This window comes from Thalassophryne amazonica, chromosome 6, assembly GCF_902500255.1.
Source record: "Thalassophryne amazonica chromosome 6, fThaAma1.1, whole genome shotgun sequence".
NCBI classification, from domain to species: Eukaryota; Metazoa; Chordata; class Actinopteri; order Batrachoidiformes; family Batrachoididae; genus Thalassophryne; species Thalassophryne amazonica.
This window is the reverse complement of record NC_047108.1, coordinates 37,073,918-37,085,065: the sequence shown is the minus strand read 5'-3', so window position 1 is coordinate 37,085,065 and position 11,148 is coordinate 37,073,918. Positions and strand designations below refer to the sequence as shown.

At 41.5% G+C, this 11,148-nt stretch overlaps 1 long non-coding RNA gene across 1 annotated transcript; it reads right to left on the bottom strand.

The window, feature by feature from the left end:
• Positions 1-420: 420 nt before the first annotated feature.
• On the bottom strand, positions 421-10,676 carry LOC117512411. The gene is made up of 3 exons (XR_004561290.1): positions 10,666-10,676; positions 7,231-7,240; positions 421-497 (listed from the first exon to the last, which is right to left on the bottom strand). It is a non-coding gene; the product is annotated as an uncharacterized LOC117512411 (long non-coding RNA).
• Positions 10,677-11,148: the final 472 nt, after the last annotated feature.

The following is an 11,148-nucleotide window of genomic DNA, read 5'->3' as shown; positions in this document are numbered from 1 at the left end:
TGCCATGCCTTGCCTTAATAAAGTGGTGAATGATGTTCTGCTTGCCACAGCTTTAGATACCACCACAGTGCTCACATGGTGAGATTTAGTGTGTTCGACATGGATGATCATCAAATATCATTGGATAGGCTTGAGATTTATTTTGGGGTAAATAGCAATGTTCTTGGGTTAACCTTGGACTTGTGTGTCATTCATCATAGTGATGAAGTGAAAATTCTTGAGGTGACCATTGATCCCACACTGTCTTTTGACCTACACATTAGAGAATTTTTATTCTCTTGATTACTTCTATTGCAAAGATTTGTCCTATTCTGTCTAGAACCATTGCAGGGACTTCATTTGTTGCCTTTGCCTCTTCTAGACTGGATTACTGTAACGTCCTATTTTCTGGTTTGCCACGGCCCAGCATCAGAGGTCTCCAACTGGTTCAAAATGTTGCTGCTGGAGTTCTGCCCAGGAGAACAATGTTTAAGCATATTCCCCCAATTTTGGCCTCCCTCCACATATTTAAAATTGTAAATAAAATCATGTAGTGGGTAATAATTACTGGTAAGGGATTTATCAATCAATCATACCGCACACATACAAGGTTTTCAGGGAAGCATGACAAAATATTGTGTGGGTTTTTGAGCCCTCACCACAATTCACATACATTAATATCATGAGAAATCTGCAGCCGTGCAGTCGACTTTGCATCACAAAAACAACAGACAGCAACAGATTTGGGCTGTTCCCCTTGTAGCGCATGGCCTCATTTTGGCGTAATTAAATAAATACATTAATGCTTCCTCAACAAAACCCTGAGGTTTTGACCTCACGACAGACTGTTGTGTTTTCACTCCTAACCGGGAAATTCCTGGTTCCATCTGGAGATAAGCTTTGGAGACACCCCCTGGGCCTCCACTCTGGCCCCACATCACAACATAACTGTAATTTAGAGGTTTTTCAAAGGAGCCCTTGCTTGTTTATCAGTTACATTTCAGTCACTGTGAATTATATGACATTATAATTGCTTCACGTCAGAATCTGAACTTCCCAGGCCATGAGAATCCACCTTTTATGGCCTCATGCGAAGACCAGAAACTCTCCATACGTGCAAGAGGAACTCTTCCATGATAAGACATGACCATAAACTTTGAGCCTTGACAACCAGCTATTATCTCTAAGTGAAGAAAAAGGAGACCTCTTGTTTAAATGCAGGAGAACAGTATTGTTTTATAGTGTTGTCTGTGTTGTTTAATCAAACAATATGCTTTGCATATACAGTGGTCCCTCGCTATAACGCGGTTCACCTTGCAGTTTTGCAGATTTTTTTTTTGTGTGCAATTTTGCATGCTTTTTTTTTTTTTTACAGCACATTGTGTTCTGTGTTCTTATCAGGTGGGCTGCTCACAGCACCAGTCGGCATCACCGCAATTGCTCTCACTGCCTCCGATGCTCTTACTGAGTCTGCGGGCTCGGTAAATGCAGCAGCGGGCCACTCACACCGCCCTCCTGTCTGCTGTGCGGAGCTGCACTAAATCTGGTGTATAAAGTGTGTAGTGAGGGGTTTTACAGCCTTAAAACATCTATAATAATTGCAAAAAATAGCACTGACTACTTCGCAGATTTCGCTTATCGCAAGTTATTTTTAGAACGTAACTCCCATGATAAACGAGGGACCACTGTAATCACTTAATTTAAATGACGTGTTCCTTGTAACTGATGCATATTTAAATGTGATCTTTCTGCATTATCAATATGTTGATGGTGAAATATTCTGTTTTAAACAAATGGAGTGTTTCAGTGACTGTTAAATAATGTGTATCCATTTAAGTGTCTTAGAACAAATAGTATGCCAAAATAGTTAATGTGTTTGAATAGTTGAATCATTTCTTTGTCTGCCTCTCGAGCACATGACGTTTTCTGCAAAGTTGCCCATCCACGTAGGCGGGGTGTAATGACATAAGCCCCCTTTAAAAGTTTCAGAAAGGAGCCCTTCTGCTCTTCTGCCTCTCTCTTCTCTCTTGTGTGCTTCTCTTAAATTATTAACATTATTTTTGGGTCAACGAAGCCCCATGCTAGCCTAGCTAAGCTACCACATGGCTTCATTCTTTGTGTCATTCTTTGATAACGTTTAACAAATTAATAGCCTGAAGTTTTTAAGGTTCGTCAAGTCTTTCAAATTTACATGATAACTTCCAAGCTGAACTTTTCAAAATAATAGCGAATTTACAGAAAAGCGACTTTCCTTTTCTGTACTTTATAATGATGCTCTTAAAGTTTTAACTTTTTCTAAATTCACAATGACTTTTAATCTGGCTCCTTAAAAGCTACCCCAACCCATTTTCAACAAACGCCTTCCACCTGTGGGGTCAAGCAATCTGACGACAGACCTGACTGCAAAGCATCAGCCATCCTGTTGGTAAAACCAGCCAACACTGAAGCCTTGGAATTGCAGGGGAGACCACTGGTTTAACCCCTGACCCAAGTTAGTTCACACTGCAAAGAGCCTAAAACAATAGACGGACGGTTCATCTGAACCATCTCTTCAATGGATCAGCTAATTGACCCAGTTAAATATTCCAGAAAAAGGATTTTGTTGTCAATGGATTCAAAGTACCTTCTTTTTAAACACATTCATATATTTGCTGAATAATTTTCTTAATAATTGGTTTCAAATTTCATCACTAAAATCTCATCAGATTTATTTACTTAAAGTCTTTAAGGGTCCTGTCCCACTGGGGAGAGGATTAATTGCGCATGAATTGAGTACACACATTGCCAGCGTTTGTTGTCGTCCGCAACAAAAATGGCCAAAAATGACAAATGTCCCAGTATGAATTACGGATATATTAATAATATATAGCGAATATATGATGACAATCACGGTTATATAATGCATGTAGTGAGGAAACTGATCCGACACATTGAGATTATCACGGCAGTATTACGGGTGTATTATGAAAGCATCGCGCACGTATTGCGCATGCACGGCATCTGCATTGTGGTCATAAATGAAGCGCACTCGGGCCATTGGCATCACTATTCACACCAACAATACAGCCTTTGGGCATTGCTGGACTTGGACAAGTTGATCACAGTCAGTGTTCATTTTGTCATGCAAGGGTTAACTGTTCATGAGTTTGGGGAGCGGGAGGGGGGAAGCCGCTTGGGGTGTGAGATGGTGTTTTTTTCTTTTTTTTTTTTTTTTGAGTGTCACAGTTGTGGCTACACAACAACTCTTCCTTTTGTTGGTGTTAAATAAAAGTCCTGGATTGCAGCAGCTATTACGTCTTTGTGGATTTACACAGCCGGACCGGCACTGACTGGCAGGTATGTCGCTTTCTGCCACACTTTGGGTTTACGTGACATGTTTGTTATGCATTCACAGATTGTCCGCAAATCAGCTGCAAAGCAGATGTAATAAAAACACTTTATTGGTGGCCAATTTGTATGCATTCGCTACAACATATTTTAGTTTATGATGTGGACATGACAGGCACGATATATATCTGTTTTACACACTGTCCCGGTCCGCTGTCAAGCTGCAAATCCCCGTCAGTTGTGGATATCAGCGGTTAACGGCAGATATACAGCGCACAGAGTGAGTATATATTGTGTATGAATTGAGTATATATGGAGTATGTAAGGCAGATATTATCCGCATTCAGATTTTTCAATAGCTCAAAAATCCTGGCTGCGGACATGAGTGCATCTGCAGATGATCACAGGCGTGTTCGGATGACGGCCGACGGTGACACGGATATTGCGGATGTTTGGCAAATATGGGCCAATTTTGTGTGCAATCCATACGCAAATCCTCCTAAACACCAGTGGGACAGGGCCCTAAGCTTTATCTCACTACTTTCTTTCAACGTCTCATGAGTAAGCAAATTGTGTCCATAAATGAACTTATTTAATCACTGTCCACTCAAAACGGCAGTAAACTGTTCATTCTTTGTATATTTGTAAATAAAATGTAAGTATTTCTGTTGTGGTTCTGTGTTCAGAAGGAAACCCTTGGTCAAACGTATCATAGAATTCAGACTTTCAGATTTGAGACTGATCAATTAAATTGAGACTGATTAAGCTGAGACTGGTTAATTAATGGTTGTTTAAATTAAAGTACCTGTGCTTTAAATAGGTGGTGCCCTGAGGTAATTAGATATTATTCTAATTAAATAATAATTATTAAACCCTAAAATTGTTAATTAATTTGGTGATCTATTAAATGAGGTCTCAGCCAATTTAATTCAATTTGGGAGTTTAACAATACTTTCGCTTAATATTTTTGGTGCTCTCCATGAGGCCAGTAACGCATTGCCAGGCTTAACTCCTTATTCACTACATTAAATTGGTGCCTCCATGTGAGGTGCCATTCATTCCAAATAATTAGATTAAAGTAATTTGTTACACCCTATTTGTCAAGATCATTCACTGTATTACTTCACACTGAGTGCATGTAATTGTCAGCTTGGCTCCATTTACTTGTGCAGTCAAACCAGGTAGCTTCCCGTCAGACTCTGTCTCATGGCCGTTTTATCGCAGTGTGACTGTGCACCTGACTGCGACTGGCTGCAGACTTCATCGCTTTCTTCAACATGCCCATATCAGGGATTCATGGCCGCAATGTGATGACAAGGTAGTTGCACATGGCCACACTAATTTGGATCGTGATGGGGTCGCCAACCACTGTTCTTCTTGGTGTGACTAGGCTATTACATGTGAAGGCTTTTAGAGCTGTTCACTGATCTTGTTGTTGTCCAGGTCATTCAAAACAGAAGCAAGAGCTGTTTCAAAACATCATTCCATATCAGCATCAGCCATCTGTAACGGTGGCTCTTCATCGCTCCTCAATTCAGTGTTTATCAGTTGTGAATCTCACGCCGTCTCGCGGTCCGTGACTCATGCGAGAGATCAGTTTCAGCAGAGTTCCGGTTTAGGGCACAATGTAAACAAACGTCGTGAAGTATGGACAACAAGACAACATCGAGGCACGGCAGAAGTCCATCACAGGCGCTACATCTCGTCTAGACAACCCTCTCAACTTGGGAGAACGTGTCATCATCATAATCGCCCGTGAATTTGCTGGATCAACACCATCCACGTCCTCGTTAGTCATTGGTTACATGCGTTGTGAGACACCAGGACTCTGCTGTCACCACGGTGTATTCTGGAAAGCACAGGGGGCCGCCAGGAGCATTATGGGAAATGTTAACGCACCGAATGAGTCATCACATAAATCCCACCTCATATGAGATAAATGGTTGAAATTGTCCTGGCATGTTTTTGGCCAAGAGGAAATAACATACGATGAGGTGGTGGGTGGTGGCCAAGTGGTTAATGCACTTGGTTTCAGTTCAGAAGGCTCCAGGTTCAAATCCCACCCCTGCCACATTTCTCCATGTAATGTGGAGTTGCGTCAGGAAGGGCATCCGGCGTAAAACCTGTGCCAATTCAACATGCAGATCCACTTTGGATTTGCTGTGGCGACCCAGAGTGCAAACAAGGGAGCAGCCGAAGGGACTTACATAGGAAATAAAATATAATGGATGGGGACCAGACCTTTTCGCAATGTGAATGTATTCCAGCCCAGTCTCACATTTTTTTCGTCCTCCCGTCACGAAATGATTCAAATGTTCGTTAGTTTTTTTAACTCACTATTACTAACCCTACTCCTACCCCCAGCCCTAACCTTAACCATAACCTAACCATACTCCTTCCCCTAACCCTAGCCATAACCCCGCCTACCCGCTGCACTTTTAATTATGTGCAGACATCACGGAATGAATTAGAATGAATTCGTGCTGCCATGACAAAAATTTTGCACTTTTCGTGACAATATGATGAACAAATAGATTAACGTATGTTTCAAGCTGCCGAATCACCACAATCCATGAGACTGGGTTCTGTATTCATAAAGAGAATTATGAGTCTATTTTACCAAGCTACTCTGAGTGCCCTTTTTAGTGAAAGAGTGAAACGAGCAGTGTTGCCACAGTTACTTTGAAAAAGTAATCCAATTACTGATTACTGATTACTCCTTGAAAAAGTAACTGTTACTTTACTGATTACTCAATTGTAAAAGTAACTAAGTTAGATTACTAGTTACTTTTTTAGTTACTTTCCCCAGCTGCCGACAACAACCCACGTCAACATGACAATGATACCTGTTTTGCCAAAACTCACTTTATAGTCACCCTTTCTTGACTTCAATGAAAATAAATACTTGTTTTATAAAAAGTAAAATAAAGACCTCTTTCTTGACCTCATATTTAACTGTTGACAGCACTGTAACAGTAAAACTTGCAATTTCAAACCTACATTGTTTATAAATGTAACTATTAAATTCTAACATTTAAATTCTCTCTAAACATTTTACTTGTCAGAATTATTATTATTTTAAGCAATATTACTAGTTGTAGTAAAAAACGGCTTCAAAACTGGACATTTAATCTAGGGCTGTTGTGGGGGGGGGGGCACATCCCTCCCCCACGCCCCCATCCCATCTGGATTCGCCCCTGCTTTGGCGTTTGAGCACAAAGAATGGATAACATTTATTTATGCAGAAAACAGGACCAGATTTACAGGTAAGAAAGTTTTATTGCGTTTTAACATCATGTGGTCCTCAGAAAGAGAGTTTAGGTGCATTTGAGTGGAAAATAGTGTTAGTTGTTGACGCGTCGCCGAGGATCAGCTGTTTTTAACGAGACGATACGGAGCAGCTCAGCTCAGAATTATAAATAAAGGAGGAAAAAAGTATAAAAATGTCTTCGTAAAGCTCAGTGCAGGTGTGCTGATCACCGCGCTTTAAGAGGTGACGACGAGTCGAGCAGCTGCAAAAAACCGTGGATGAAAAGCTCAGAGCTCGCTTAAAGTGGGACGTTCAGTCGAACCCCGACCTCCTGCCCACGGACCACGTTTAATGCTGCTATCGACCCACAATGAAAAATAATAGTAACGCACAGTGACATGGAGAAGTAACTTTAATCTGATTACTGACTTGGAAAGATTAACGCGTTAGATTACTCATTACTAAAAGAAGTGGTCAATCACTGGAAACGAGTCATTTTGATCTTGGAGCCCTGTATGTATGTCCTCAACCCCTCCAAAAGTATTGGAAAACAATGATAATCCATTTGTTTTGGCTTCACAGTGATGACATTTCAGTTAGAAATGAAAAGGTGAATGTGAGAAGTTTAGAGTGTCAGCTTTTATTTCGTGGGAGCCCCTGAGAGGCCGTGCTACTATCACAAACCTGCCATGTTGTCTGTGAGAACAACCCATTATCAGCGTCCTTGGAACTGTTCTTTGGTGTTGTATTTATGGGCCTCATTTACCCGTCAGTCAAACTGTATGGAAATGTCAATCACGATTTTGTATTGTTAACATCATATCTAATTGAGTCATACTATGTATGTAGTATGTCTAATTTATGAGCCAATGATCATTTTTTAAATAAACTAAATGTTATTATATGCAAATCTGTGGAGCTCTGTTCAGCTTTTATGGTGTGCTATAAATAATATTTCACCACGTGTTTTGAACAGGAGGGTGCCTTCACAAACCACAAACTGCACCACCACGCTGTGATATTTATGCAGTTGTCTCATTATGTATGTGCACATGTGCATGTAAATGCTGCAGCAGACTAGTCTCATTCTAATCACCCACATCTCCTCCATAGGAAGAGGCAATAAAGAGGGAGACCTGCTCACAGCGAATCATTATGAGGCACACGTTGACTCTTTGGTAATTGCGTGAGGGGCTTTGCTGTTGCTCTCGAATTTGCTTGTGTTCTTCTTTCAAGGTCCACTACTTCTCAAAAGGACAGACGCTTCTTTGCCTTTCTGCAACGGCTTGTCAACATGGCTGTCTGTCCAGTAGAGCAGAAAAGGTGTCCAGTATACATCCTGTCTGAATGTTACTCACACTGTGGCTGGAGTAAGAAGTAGTCGATGTCTGTAAAGGGCAGGCCGACAACCATATACAGCATGGGCGTTATCTGAGAAGACCATCAGGCCAGTAAAAGGCTGCTGGCATTGTTTCTTTTACTAACCACGGCTATAAACCTAAACTGTAAAACATGTAATCTCTAACAGAACTGAAATCTTCCATTTTTGCTTCAAGTTCTTGGAGTTAATAACACTTCCTGTGTCATGGTCTGCCTCACTGTCCTGTTTTTAACACTATTTGTAGTTTTTCCACTCAAAGCCGAATCTCACCTGCTGCGCTTCACTGCTTGTCACAGCCACACACCTGCCGTGCATGAGCGGCTAATGAGTAGCGGGCTATATAAACCACAACCTTCAGCTCACCCATTGCCAGATACTTTCATCGATGGAGCCCTCACTCTCCATGATCTCCGAGACTCCTGGCCTTGACCTCGTCTTCTTGCTGCTTCCATGGTCTTTGATGACGGAGCTTCCTGCAGCTATATTCAAGGTAACCTGGCCAGCTCTCTAATTCCCGTATTACAGCATGGTGTCTTTCCTGATGTTCCCAGGCACTATCCTACGCGGCTCCCACTCTGCAGGACTCCTGGCTCCTCAGCTACCTGCACAACAACTTCACTTTGGAACTCTCCGGCTCTCAGCTCAGAGTGCATTGCTCTGACCTGCTCCAGTTAAGTTCCTTCATATTTCCATGAGATTCTGTCCGGACCTCTAACCACAACATCCTGTTTGAAAAAAAAAAAGTCACCATATTCTGCTTTTTAGTTGTAAAAGGTAAACCAGTGCACATCTAGAAAACAACACTTCGAATTGCGTGTTATGATGGTCAGGTCAGGTGTGGGAGCCTGTGCTCGCCACAGCCACCACACCTTGGAAATGTCTCTGGTTCTGAATAGCAGAAATACAACTGGTCCATCCTCACCTCTCAATAGTAGCCCTATATCTGGCACAGAGAGGTGAAAATTGGGCATCCCCTTGGCCTTTTGCAGTTGCTATGGACATCAACCCTGAGGTACCTGTATGCTGGATCATGCAGAGAAAAATATCACATGGCCCAATGTTGTAGCTGATATGCCCAAACACAGCTGAATGAGGCACACAGATATTGTGCATTTTTGAAAGAATGCAAAGCTATTAATAAATCAGAGACAGAATATCACAGAGACATCATCCAGTTCCTGAAACTACAGAAGATCACTTCTAGTTTCAATCCCTGTTCTAGTGGATGTTTGCCTCACAGCCAGTCCTGGAGCCCACAGAAGGTCACATGGGGCTGTTTGTCTCTCTCTCTGCCTGCCACTTCAACAGGCTCATTCAGAGCATATAGTAGCTCTCTTCAAGTCAGACTCATTGACACTGTCAATGAACCTGTAGAAATGCTAAAAAAAAACAAAACAGTTATGTCAGCCTGAAAATGCTTTTTAACTTTTTATTTAGTCCTACAGACAAAGCATAGTGTCGTTAAAAAAGACTTTTTTTCCCCCTGGCATTTTCTGAGAGGGACTTTCCACTTTTCATCCAATGACAGATATTTATGGACTCTTGTCCACACAGGTGAAGACAGGATACATGAAAATGACAAGCAAGGAGAGTGTGTTGAGAAGGTGGAGGGAATATTTTTTGGAGCTAATGAATGAAGAATATGAGAGAGAGTGAAGAATTGATGATGTGGACAGAGCAAGTCAGGAATTTTTAATCAAGGTATTTAATAAATTATTGGAAAATAAGAGGATGAGTGAGGAGAGAAGATTGGAGAAGTGTACTGGTACCAGTTTTTAAGAATAAGGCTGTTGTACAGAGCTCCAATAAATACAGAGGCATGAGACTTATGAGCCACAGCATGAATTATGGGAAAGAAGCTATGTTGAGAAGAGATGCATAGAACTTTATTCAATATGGTTTCATGCCAAAAAAGGGCACTACAGAAATATTTTCTCTGAGAGTGCTGATGGAAAAGTATAGAGAAGGCCAGAAGGACTTGCAAGTGCAAGCAAGGAGTGCAAGGAGCTGCAAGTGTGTGATTACGGAGTTCTGCAGAGCCTGTGATAGCCTGGGGTTAGTAAAGATGAAGTGAGGGCAGCTATGAAGAGAATGAAGAATAGGAAGATAGCTGATCCAGAAGACATTCCAGTGGAGGCATGGAATTGTTTGTTAGGTGAGATGACAATGGAGATTCTAACCAGATTGTTTAACAAAATCTTGGAAACTGAGAGGATGCCTAAGGAATGGCAAAGAGGTGTGTTGTTCCGATTTTTAAGAACAAGGGTGATGCTGAGAGCTGCAGTAACTACAGAGGCATAATGTTGATCATCCACAGCTTTCACATCCCACATCCTCCGAGGTGCAATGTGTATTATGAATAAAGCCTTTTGGCCTGTTTTGATGTGATTCCGTCTTGGCCTTTGTGCCAGTCGACAATGCTATTTCCCGACCAGCTGTTTCACACATTGAACGATCGCCGGTCCTTTGTTCTGCTCATGCAGGGCTGTTTCCTGTAATTGCCAAGGTGAGCTTTATGCAAACACACTCTCTCACAGGGTTTCCGCTTTATTGTTTATTTCATTGTTTTATTACGTTTATTATTATAGTGTGGGTTTCCTCCTGGTACTCTGGTTTCCTCCCACAATCAAAAAAGTATGCTTATTTAGGGTCTGTTCCTTTCTCTGCCCCTGACCAAGGCAGAGTCTTTGTATCTGGAGTTGGTCCCCAGGCACTGGACTGTGACTACTCACTGCTTCAAGTGGTAGGATTGTGTCTAACTGTAACTAGGATGGGTTAAATGCAGAGGACAAATTATGTATGGATATGTACAATGACAATAAAGGCTCTATTCCTTCATTCATTCATATTCATTCATTCAAAAAGCACTTGAATGTTTATTTACACTGGTGTGCACAGTCCATAAAAATCTTTGAAATGGCTATGGCGTTGGAGGGCATCGTGATTATTTATTTTCTATATTTGTTATGCAATTATGTACGTAGTTAGTGTATGTATTTATTGAATTATCTTGTTCTCTGTGTTTTTCATTTAAGACGTCGTTTGCACTGAGCCGCTCTGCTCTGTCAGCTGGCACTGACCACAGCGCAATGACCAAAGCAATCACACATGAATGAGTTCACGCCTTTCCCCATGTTGTACTTATTTTTCACTCTTTCTGTCTGTCATGTGGAGTACAATGTAAATGGTGGAAGGTTCATTAGCCTGGGCG